The sequence below is a fragment of the Triticum urartu genome, chromosome 4A, assembly GCF_056163025.1.
Source record: "Triticum urartu cultivar PI428250 chromosome 4A, HENAU_Tu73, whole genome shotgun sequence".
Classification (NCBI taxonomy): Eukaryota; Viridiplantae; Streptophyta; class Magnoliopsida; order Poales; family Poaceae; genus Triticum; species Triticum urartu.
The window spans coordinates 272,818,285-272,831,113 of NC_141876.1; the positions used below are offsets into that span (position 1 = coordinate 272,818,285).

Here is a 12,829-nt window from a genome sequence, read left to right on the forward strand (position 1 = left end):
CCTCTTCAGGAACACTTCAATATTGAACAGTGGGTGTTGTATGAAAACCTTCCTTGCCTCCTAACCATAGAGGTGCTTTGAGAGGTAATCAACATTGAACTGCTTTGGAAAGGTCCGAAAACAAGGATGTGCATAAATATCTTCTCTATATTGGACATGGGGCAAAGGAATAAAAAAGGCAAGGTATAATAATTAGTACCATCTTGTAGTGAACAGATGTCTTCTTCATTGTGCAGACAAAGATCTTGTTGATTCTTTTCACTAATTTCTTTATCCTAACAATCTTTCTGAGTTTCTTGACTTGATTGATATTCATGGACAACTCATTGCCCCATATGCAAAAAGGGTCGAACAGTGGGTTCCTGCAATTGCGCAATAATGTTAGAATGGTTCCTGCAAATGCATAATAATGTGCTATTAGACAACGGACCATGCACATGCTAATCTCGATTGTAAACCTCAGTGCTTCCCATTGTTTCCCTGCAACACATATAAGGTAGTTAGTCATCAGGTTAAGTAAGGGTTCTCATGCTATCAGTAAAATATATTGATGAAAAATAAGCACATTGCAGATTCATCATATTAATTCAAGCCACATGGAAAACATATTTATCCCAACCAAGCGTGATTAAGAACTAGGAAATATAGCACTTGTATATGTTTCTCATGTATTAAGTGCAACCAAATTCGATTTATTCCTCACATGCACAACAATACAAAATTCGACCCACGACAATTGGACATCGCATTGCAGAATTGAACCAAGCAGTTTACTAAACACCACAACAAATGAACCAAACATTAACTGAGCATCACATTGCACAACATAACATACTCCTAATAGAAGGTCAGATAGTTAACCAAACCAAGCATGCTTAACAACTTGGAAATATAGCAATTGTATTTTTCTCATGTATTTAGTACAGCCAAATTCAATTTATTCCTCACATGGTATACAATAACAGAATGCACCAACAACAATTGAACATCGCATTGCAGAATTGAACCAAACAGTTAGCTAAACACCACAACAAATGAACCAAACATTAGCTGAGCACCACATTGCACAGTATTACATACTCCTAATAGAATATCAGACAGTTAAGCAAACCAAGCATGCTTAACAACTTGGAAATATAGCAATTCTATTTGTTTCTCATGTATTTAGTAAAACCAAATTCAATTTATTCCTCACATGGTATACAATAACAGAATGCACCCACAACAATTGAACATCGCATTGCAGAATTGAACCAAACATTTAACTAAACACCACAGCAAATGAACCAAATGTTAACTGAGCACCACATTGCACAATATAACATACTCCTAATAGAAGATCAGATAGTTAACCAAACCAAGCATGCTTAACAACTTGGAAATATAGCAATTGTATTTGTTTCTCATGTATTTTTTGCAAAGAAAAATTCGATTTATTTCTCACGTGGAAGACAATACAAAAGTGCACACTGAAGAATTGAACATCACATTTGCAGAATTGAACCAAACAGTTAACTGAACATGAGAACTAATTAACCAAACAGTTAATAAGTGAGCACCGCATTGCATAACATATAGAACATATACACTAGAGCAATAGATTGCATGGTAAATTTAGATAGCACAATTCACTAGATTTCATTAAGGACGGGCAGTAGCTAGCAAACTGAACATGAGTCCTTATAGTGAGCTAATAAGACAAGCTACTCCTCATTGTCGAAGATATTGATGACGATTGGCTCCTTGGACATGGAAGAGGGCGAGTCCTCCACATCGTGGTTGCCCTCGTCATAGTGGTGAGTTTCCTGAGCCGCTCCGGGAACCAACTTGCTGGCTCTTGAGTTGAGGTAAACACGTGCACACTGAGAAAACACCTCGTAGTCTTCGTCGAAGGCACCGAGGCTGGCCTCGAGAAAATGCCACGAACTATAGTTTAAAGCAGCCAACCGCGTCGCGGAATCGATGTGCGAGGCATCGACGGTGGCCTCGACGGTGAGGTGCTCCTCCAAGATCTGGGGGTCGGAACGAATGGCAGCCATCGCAACCTCATCCGCGTGTGCAACCACGATTTGCTTCTCCGCTGCCAAATGTTCCTTGAGCTCCTGGCTATACTACATGCACCATGGCTTAGGACGGTGCTTATTTGGTGGAGGGGTCTATGATTTGAGTGGAAGGTGTCGCGTTAGTGGTTGGGGCATGTGGGATGTGGAAGGAGGAGGAGGATGGGGGTCGGCTGTGGATTACCTTCCTGGATAGACGAGGTCGAGCAGCATGAAGGAGGGTCGCCGACGAGGAGGCGGCGCTGCAAGCAAGGGGTGAAGGTTTCAACTTGGAAAGGAAGGCGGAAACAGGGACCATTTTGGCCAATTCTTCTAGGGTCACTGACAGAATATGTCAACTAGTGACCTTCACCAATTGATCAAAAGTTGCTCGGGGGGCTCCAAACCCTCAACTATATCGACCATTTTGGCCATAAACGTCATAATTTCCTTACACGAAATGGTCATAAAATAGACATCACTGATTCGCTGCCTTATTTCTAGTTGATCACGACCAATATAGATGGTCATAACCTTGTAAATTGTCGTGGATTGCTATGACTAGGCGCCACCTCATCGGTTTTGCCTATGTGTCATATCCATGTGTCAATTTTTGCCCTAGGTTGTGAAGCAACCTATATTTCTGTCATTCCCAAAAAATTGGGCATTCTTTACTATCCAAATCATTGCCTCATGACAATATTCAACTCCATTTGTCTGATAAATCCTCCTCGGCAAATTTCCAATTTTTTTGTTCAACTCGAACTGGTGAAGTAAGTACTAGCTAGGCATATCCTAATGAGCTGAATTTTTGCCACATCTTCTATATTCCCAAATCATAGCTCTCCGCAAAATTTGAGCCGCATCTAACAATACATGTGAGTGTGGCTTCAACATTCATATTTCTGTCTAATGTGGTACGTTGCAAAGCAGGTGACACCTAGGCTCCTCCATTTGAGCTGCAAATTTTCCAAGATAGTGTCCTTAGTAGATGTTCATCCTCGGCCAAAACTCAGGCCCATTGGCCATGCGCATTTCCCGTACCACTAATCAAACACTAGGGTGCTAATTCATGTTTGAGCTCAGTTCAGTCTCCTCGTGAGATTCTTCTATTGCCTTCTTCTTCTTGACACCTATCAGGGGAGTGCCCAACCCACTAGACATGCCTAGGCCGCCCGGAACGCGTGGCAACACCACGGTCACACGGTGACCACGCGGCGGGCATGAGAGTCTACGCGCTTTGGAGTTGGGGCCCTGGGCCACCATCCAAACCTCAACGTATCGCCACCAAACCATGTATTTCTGATTAAATAGATACTTATGTACCTATAAATGATTTTTAGAAAAAATAAAGAGCAAACTATGAGGCAGCTGCAGTTCAAAGTTGACCCTCTTCCTCCTAAATCGCCAGAAATTTGTCTTTTTCACCAGAGGTGTATAGGTACTTTTCACGACCAACCATTTTGTCAATTTTACATTAAATATGGACTAATATATTATAAAAATGACCTGGTCCCATTTTTCAACAAATATATGGTAGGTCCTTCATAAAAAAAACTCATTTTGGGCACTCGAAAATGGAAAATTAATTTTTCGTCCAAAGAAAATGAATACTCCCTTAGGAAACATTGTTTGCCATTCCAATATGCACCCTTGTGCACAATATGAGATCATTTGAACAAACTATGCTATGAATGTGGCCGTAAGATTGATCATTTGGCTTGAAAGCCATGAATCTTCAGAGATGATTGCTCATTTCTGAGAACACTTTTTAAAAAAGAATTGCCATATTACAAGTTTCTTATTTTTCCTGGTAACTCGGTCAAATATAATGACACAATGCGAAGGTTTTCCAATTTTTTTATTTTTTTGAATTTTTTATGCCCGTTTCAAAATGCGGTCAAAACGGCGGGCTCGACCGTTCCTAGCTAGTGGTTGAATCTTGGAAGACTTTTGATGTTTCTCTGATTAAATAGATACTTATGTACCTAGAAATGATTTTTGGAAAAGATAAAGAGCAAACTATGAGGCGGCTGCAGTTCAAATTTGACCCGCTTCCTACTAAATCGCCGGAAATTTGTCTTTTTCACGAGAGATTGATTAAAACTTTTGACACCCGACCATTCGGTCAATTGTGCATTAAATATGGTATAGTATTTTAGAAAATTGATTTGGTCCCATTTTGCGACAAATATATGGTAGGTCCTTCACAAAAAAACTCATTTTGGGCACTCGAAAAATGGAAATTTGATTTTTCGTCCAAAGAAAATGAAAACTCCCTTAGGCAACATTGTTTTCCATTCCAATATGCACCCTTGTGCACAATATGAGATCATTTTCACAAACTATGCCATGAATGTGGCCATAAGATTGATCATTTGTCTTTTAAGCCATGAATCTTCAGAGATGATAGCTCATTTCTGAGAACACTTTTTTAAAAGAATTCCCGTATTACAAGTTTATTATTTTTCCTGGTAACTTGGTCACATATAATGACACAATGCGAAGGTTTCCCAATTTTTTTGATTTTTTTTTGAATTTTTATGCCCATTTCAAAATGCGGTCAAAACGGCGGGATTGACCGTTCCTATCTGGTGGTTGAATCTTCGAAAACTTTTGATGTTTCTCTGATTAAATAGATACTTATGTACCTAGAAATAATTTTTGGAAAAAATAAAGAAAAAATTTCAACCCTTCCACACCAACTCCGAAACCCTAGGTCATTTTCCATGCACCCCTCGCCTCCTTTCTTTCCCGCATCATCCATCAATCCCCTTCCTTCTCCTCGTTGTCTCTCCCGATGGAGAGAGAGAGCAAGAGCTTGCCTCCTCCCTTCCAGATCGCCGCTGCCACCTCCCTCTAGCGGAGCTCGCCGCCGTCCATGGCCTCCCCCTCGCCCCTCCCCTTCCCCCACCCAACCAAACTAACCAGCCCACCCAACACCCTTTCTCCTCCAAGACAGCCAAGCCGCACCCTCTCCCCTCAGATCCATGGCGCTGCTCAGCGCCGGCGCGGCCCTGCGAGCGTGCGTGGTCACCCCGGCGCTGACGACGGCGGTGTGGGCGTGCCTCGCCATGTCGCTGCCCCCTACAGTCACCGCCTCGGCGGCCCTCCGCCAAGAACCAAGGCCGGCGACGTCTACTGCACGCCTGATCCGACACGAGGACCACGAGCAGGGGACGGGCTTCCTCACTCCGCCCCGGATCTGCTGCTGCCCCCCCCCACTGGCCATGGACTCCATCCTAGGGTTTCCGCCACCGCCACCGGAGAGGGGAGGGGAGGAGTGTAGAAGGACCAGAGCGAGATGGTACGTGTGTTGTCCTCTTGATCTTTTTCTCAATCTGATCCATACTCGGCCTTTGTTATTAATCGTGTGGCTGATGGTCTGATTCGATGGTTCGGCAGGCCGGACAGCTCCTCGGGCAGCTCCTCGTCATGGGCAGCCCCGTCGTCGACAGGGCCATGGTGCAGGCCTACCGCCAGACCATCGTCAGTGAGTGCCCTTGCTGTCAAGAACTCAGTGGTGGTGATAGGATTTGTTTTTGGCTTGATGGGCATAGTCTGCACTCTGGAATGCTACACCATTGAAGTGTAAACGAATTGTGCAAAAAAATTGCTGTCTTCCATTTTACTGGTGTCTATTCTTGTCATGTATAATTGTCATTTAGTACTGAAGGATGCAGGCAAGGAATTTTATTGTTTGATTAAATGAATCAAAACCTGAAGGAGATCTAGATTAACAGTAGAATCACATAGTTGTAATTACCCGAGAAATTTTAACAAAAGCTCACTGTTATGATGTTCAGTTTTGTATGAAACAAATCAGGTCTTGGTTCAGTTTTGTATGTGTCGATTTGATTAAACCTTGACTGAAACCAAAGCATCACATTTTGATTAAACGTTTACATGAGTTGTTATTCTATTCAAGTTGGTGAACTAAGCTATTTTTATTTAGTTTGCTCTCTGCTATGTCAAAGCCATTATTGTGAGCCATCACTGCATTACATTTTCCCAGAATTACAAATTAGCCACGGACTTGATTTGTTATTTGCATCACTAGCCTTTTGGGGCACCAGATTTATACTATGCTTGCTGCTGCTATTTGTGCCTGCTGATTGATTATACAGTGATCGAGACGCTGCTAATTTTACTGATTGATATTGTTGCTGTCATATGCAGACTGTTGTGATGGAAAATCATTTGATTTGCTGCATATCATCAATTCAACAGGAAGCGCCAACGGTGACAAGATAGATAGTAGGTAGGTTGCATTTCTGTTACTTGGGCAACACATCTGACTGCTGTTAAATAAAAGAATTAGTTTGGTTTTTACTGAGGATTTTGCTGTACGCAGAGTCATGTCGTGGTTTACAAACTTGGCCGTTGGAACTGTTTTGTGCCTTAAATATGTGTGATTCAGCTATGAGATGCACAAGTTTGTATTGTGATTTCTGGAACCCTGCTGTTTAGATGCGGTTTTGTTGTCCTTTTGAATGGTTAGTACCCCAGATTCGTGTTTTGTTTGCTGAAAACTATAGTTGTGTTTACTGTAGAGTGTAGACTCGTGGCATGTACTCTGACAAAATATTTGAAGGGTTAAATAATGCTGAAATGCCCTGATGCAGTGTAGCTCTACTGATGATACGGATTGACAGATCTTTTATGCTTGTGTTTGATTTGATGCCATGTCGACTTGCTTGCATAATCATGAAGTAAATTGCTCGGTGCAGTTATTTTCTCTTTAAAAAATTACAGTGTATGTCATCTAAATAAAACTGTAGGCACTAATCTTCTTGTATGAGTATATATGTCTGCATTACATGTTGTTTTTGTGAAAATATGATGATTACTTCCTAGGTACTGCATATTGTGTTTAGCTTGAGGTTTTGTATGCACTAGTATTACTTTGTTTAGCTTGAGGTTTGAAGCTCTAGTATGCTTAGAGTGACTGGTTTCTTTAGTCTCTTAATCGACAAGTTAACTGCACTAGTATTTACTAGTATACTGTTTTGCTTTTACAAGAATTAATTTGTTCTGTCTCTAATTGATGCTGACGACAACAGTTATGTTCTGTCTCTGATTCATGCTGATGACATCTCCATTCATTTCATCCAATGAGCAAACATGGCACCATCCACGAGTCTTGTAGCGAAAGGTCTGCTCCCCTTTGGAGCGCTCCCCTCGAGCGGCGTCGCGCAGAGGCCGGTGTCCGTGACCGCCTCACTGGAGCACAAGACGAGCGATTATAAGAGGAAGCTCCTGAAGCTTGCACTCGGAGGAGTCGGTCTGCCCGCCTTGTTGAGTGCCAAGAAGGCTTTCGCCGATGACCAGGGCGTCTTTTCCTCTAGGATGTCTTACTTGAGCTGGTTTCCTCCCTGGCCTTACTGCTGCTGCTGCTGGATGCTTCCCCGTCCCCTTCACCTACAGTGCTATATTGCATTACTGATCTACACTGTTTGGTGTGCCTCATTCCTAGTATTGTTATGTTCAACCACATTGCCAGTATTCAGAAATAACACCTACTCACTATGCAAATGCATGCAACATAATCTGAAATTCATTCAGTTTGACTGTGCGTAAACACTATGGTGTACAACTATCAACTTGTTTCACTATTCAGTTTGTCACCCATTCAGCTTACTTATTGGGGCATCTTTCTTGTGAGAGTTTACTTGATAGTACAATATGTTAGAAGAAACTACCATGTCTCTGGAATGAATCATCGATCGCTCTTTATACACTTACAACTCGGTTTCTTTCATATAAGTTATGCTGCCTTTCTTTAGATTGAGCTACTGCATTGTTCATTATTGTAACAAACATTATCATTTGCCAATTTGCTCTGTGTTGAGAACTGACCAATAAGTTTTGTTTGCCAATTAGCTTTCTGTGTGCATGCTCTTAATCCCCATAGCACTAAGATAGGACCTTACTAAGCCTCATACTACTAATTTCTGAATCAAACATTATTATTTCTGTCCTTAACAAGTCATGGCGCTATGTTCTCTTTTTTGTTTAATTAGCTCTATCAAATATAATCAACCTGCCTATGTTCCATTTTGCTATTTGTACTTAGGTAGAAAAAGCTAAAATTTGTACATGTAATGCTGAAGCTATATTGGTTGCTTGTTTCTTAATTTTTTATTCTGTAATGATGATTTGAAATGCCACGCAGGTCATTATTGGTGGTGCTGTTGTTGTTGCTGTGGTTGTTGGAGGTGTCGCTGTTGCATCTGGCAGAGTTGCCGTTGAGGCCCCAAAAGGTAACCTTCATCAGCCACAACCCCACAACAATGGCTCAAGGTTCTGTGCCCCATCACCCCTCTTTCTAAATTACTGAAATGAACCAATATCTCATATATTTAGGAACGGAGGTAGTAGTAAGGTTAAAATAGAACAGCAAGGGATGTTTCTAATTTGGTTATGCTAGAATAATGCATCAACTCATGGTATTATTGGATGTTACTCTAGATGTCAAAATTATAGTAAAACCTAGACTCTTGCATGGTTCTTGAATTATTTTTCTATTTTATTGCTAACAAATATTGCCTATGCCGAGACTCTAAACATGTGAATGTTCCTCTCATTTACAGGAATTCTACCCGAAGAAATTCGGAGAAAGCTTGAAGCCCCTGTTAGCGACTTGCTTTATATGTTATTGACTTGTAATGCTAAATTTGTTGAGAATTTTGATGTACTTTTGCACATGTTACTCGAATGCTGGTAGTTATGTACATATACTCACAATATTATCCGTTGTTTACTTGAAATGCATTCTTGGGCAGAAAGTGGTCGAAAAAGTATATGTTGTATTGAATTTGCGCTGATTGTGTATGTCTATTCTATAAAAGAAGAGGCACGGTCCAAATGGAAGAAGTACTGAAATGTCCATTGGACCTAATCTATTTGGGCTTTGAAAAGAGGCCCGAAACATATTGGCAGCAATTAAGGCTGAAAATTAAATAGAAATGTGTAAAAAAGGTCGAGGCCCAAAAAAGAAACAGATAATAAAAGGCCGTCATCTAGAAAAAATGCTAAAATGTTGGGCTTGGCCCGTGAAGTCGACCAAAAATTGATAGGAAAAAATATAAAAAGGCTAAATTATTGGGCTAGGCCCATGTGGAACGGCGAATTGGACCAGGCTGAATCTTATCAACGACCTTTTCAATTGGTCGCAATTTTGACACATCGGTTCCGACATGGCCTAGGCAGACAGCCAATGACCAAAACAAAAGGTCATGGGTTCCACGACCTTTTGTTTTGGTCATAAACGTCCACGACCTTATCCTGAAGAAGGTTGTTAATTCAGTTTACGACCGCCAGCTTTTGACCTTCTGTTTTTGGTCACAAAAAGGTCGCAAATGAAAAACAATGACCTTTCACTGACAAATAGTGATGGTCGCAAGTTGACATATTTCTTGTAGTGCTTGGCATGCTATCATGGAATGGCATCAAACATGCTGGGGTAAAAAATATTGTCCAATTTGGGGCAAGTTATGGTATAAGCTTCTCACAAACCAGAGCTTCTCAGAAGAAGCCTCATGATTCCGTTAGGGAAATGTGTCACCTTTGTGGACAAAACGATATTCGTCGCCTCTTCTTCATTACAATTTTTTCCTAGTGTCAACATAGAACAACAGGAGTGTCGTGTTAAATTTTGGATTTTTTTTGGGGGATCGTTTGGACATTTTTATACGTTAAATGAGTTTTCTAGGCATTTATATGTATAATTCAAAATTGAACTACATGCACATGCTCCGGTCCGTAAAAACGGGTTGCAAAATCAAATGTTTGTCCTTGGTTGCAAGCTTAGGTCACATGCAAGAAATAAGAATGAATGTTAAACACCTTGACACTATCGCTTGGCCGCTAACATTGAGATGCATGGTTTTAAAATTCTAGTAAATCGAAAACTCGTCAGAAATTCATGAAACTTGACATGATATCACGGAACGGCATCGACATGCCGTGGTAAAAATATTGTCCCATTTGGGGTAGGTTTGGGTATAAGCTTGTTGCAAACCAGAGCTTCTCTCACAACTAGCCTGATGGTTTCGGTAGGGAACATGCCACCTTGGGGGACAAAACGATATATGTTTCCTCTTCTTACTTTGAATTTTTTTTTCTCGTGTCAACATAGAACAACACGAGTGTTGTGTCAATTTTTGGGATTTTTCGGGGTTCGCTTGGACATTTTTATACATTAACTGAGTTCTCTATGCATTCATGTGCATAATTCAAATTTGAACTACATGCACATGCTCAAGTGCGTATAAATTGGTTCCAAATTGGAATGTGTGTCCTTGGTTACATACTTAAGTCCCATGCAACAAATGATAATGAATGTCAAACACCTTGCCACCGTTGCTCGGCTGCTAACATTGAGATACATGGTTTTTAAATTCTAGTAAATCGAAAATGCATCTGAAATTTATTAAACTTGACATGCTAGCATGGAACGACATCAACATGAAGTGGTAGAAATATTGTCCCATTTGGGGCAGGTTTGGGTATATAAGCTTCTCACAAACCAAAGCATCTCACAACAAGCCTGCTGGTTTCAGTAGGGAACGTGCCACCTTTAGTGACGAAACGATATCCGTTGCCTCTTATTGTGATAGAGGCAAAGGTGTCCCGATGTTTCGATGAGATGGTGGCTATCGTTTCTATGGGAGTCGACCTTGACGATCCGACTATGAACGGCGAGACGTCGCGCCTTAGCAATCGCTAAACCAACTTTCGAGAGGTTATTGACCATGCCGGAGCACGATCAACCTGACCACGAGGGTCTGTTTCCTGTGAGCAAACAAAGAACAAGTAAGAAACTGATATTGCAATCTGGATATTGCGAATATAAGATGAAAGCTTTATTGATCAAGGTGGGGTTCTGTGACGTCTTGGTCTGGTCGTTGGACACAAACGAAGTATGCGAAGTTGCAGCTATGGCGAACTTTTAATCTAAACAAAACCCTAAGTCTAAACGATGCCCTAAGGGCTGTATATATGGAGGAGAGAGGGGGAATTCCGTGGCCCTTGGTGGAGGGGTCCGAAACAAACCCTAACTCTTGTTTCCCCACACATACGGACTCTAAAAACAGCCTATACTTAAGTATTTAGAAAATACATGGGCTTGGCCCAATAATAAGGTGAGGCAGCACCTAGAATAGCCTCTGGACGAAATTTATGAAGTGGCATCTTTTATATTTCGTCCAAGGCTTCATGCACTCATTATGGTGGCTTCAAAGTCCTGGAATCATCACTTGTAACTCCGTTCTTGTTCCCCTTGCGCATGCCATCATCTCCATGCTTGAACTTGCTCCAAGGTTCATCTTTCTTGTCCAAGCTAGGCCCTTCATTTGTAAGCAAAACAAATGTATCCAATTTAGGCAGCATCATATTCTCATGAACATTAGAATCGTTACCAAGAAACGAAAGTACCTGATAATTCAATTGGCATGCGCGAGCTCTAGTAATTGGTCCAGTATGTATAACAGCAGGGGTTGTGGGTGTAACAATGGTATTGATGTCCTCATCATCCTCCCCTTCTTGCAATGAAGTCGTCCTCGACGAAAGCTCATCTTCCTCACCCAAATAAGGCTTTAAATCTGCAATGTTAAAAGTGGGACTAACCCCAAAAATCTGCAGGCAGCTCAAGTTTATATGCATTATCATTTATTTTCTCTAACACCTTAAAAGGACCATCAGCACGTGGCATTAGCTTTGATTTGCGCAAATTAGGAAATCTATCCTTACGCAAATGTAACCAAACAAGATCTCCAGGTGCAAACACAACATGTTTTCTACCCTTATCTCCAGCAAGTTTATATTTAGCATTCATATGCTCAATGTTTTCCTTAGTTAACTCATGCATTTTTTAAATCAATTCAGCACGTTCTTTAGCATCAAAATTAACTTTCTCTAAAGATAGAAGAGGCAACAAATCAATAGGTGCACGAGGTAGGGAACCATACACAATTTCAAAAGGGCACATCTTAGTAGTAGAATGCAATGAACGATTATAAGCAAATTCAATATGAGGCAAGCATTCTTCCCACATTTTCTTATTATTCTTCAAAACAGCCCTAAGCATAGTAGACAATGTCCTATTGACTACTTCAGTTTGTCCATCAGTTTGGGGGTGACAAGTAGTACTAAAAAGCAGTTTAGTCCCCAACTTAGCCCATAAATATCTCCAAAAGTGGCTAAGAAATTTAGTATCACGATCTGAAATGATAGTATTTGGCACACCATGCAAGCGAATAATTTCACGAAAGAACAAATCAGCAACATTAACAGCATCATCGCTTTTATGACATGGTATAAAGTGTGCCATTTTCGAGAACCTATCCACGACAACAAATATGCTATCCCTCCCTTCTTTGTTCGAGGTAAACCTAAAACAAAGTCCATAGATATATCCTCCCAAGGAACACTAGGTACAGGCAAAGGCATATATAAACAATAAGGATTGAGTCGCGACTTAGCTTTTTGACATGTAGTGCAGCGAGCAACAAAACTCTCAACATCCCGTCTCATCTTTGGCCAAAAAAAATGTGTAGCAAGTATGACCTCCGTCTTCTTGACGCCAAAGTGTCCCATTAATCCTCCTCCATGCGCCTCCTGCAACTACAAAAGACGAACGGAGCTAGCTGGAATGCATAGCTTGTTAGCACGAAACACAAATCCATCGTTAAGAACGAACTTTTTCCAAGTTCTCCCTTCCTTACAATTCTGCAATACATCTTTAAATTCAGCATCATGCATATATTGATCTTTGATGGTCTCCAAAC

At 41.0% G+C, this 12,829-nt stretch overlaps 1 long non-coding RNA gene across 3 annotated transcripts; it reads left to right on the forward strand.

Moving 5' to 3' along the window:
• The first annotated feature begins 5,253 nt into the window (after positions 1-5,253).
• On the forward strand, positions 5,254-9,229 carry LOC147975567 (uncharacterized). 3 transcript variants are annotated; one of them, XR_015602056.1, is made up of 5 exons: positions 5,254-5,346; positions 5,445-5,532; positions 6,219-7,498; positions 8,215-8,302; positions 8,633-9,229. It is a non-coding gene; the product is annotated as an uncharacterized LOC147975567 (long non-coding RNA). The 3 variants fall into 3 exon arrangements; XR_015602054.1 differs by having other exon boundaries at positions 6,219-6,300; positions 7,103-8,302; XR_015602057.1 differs by having other exon boundaries at positions 6,219-8,342.
• The last annotated feature ends 3,600 nt before the right edge of the window (positions 9,230-12,829 follow it).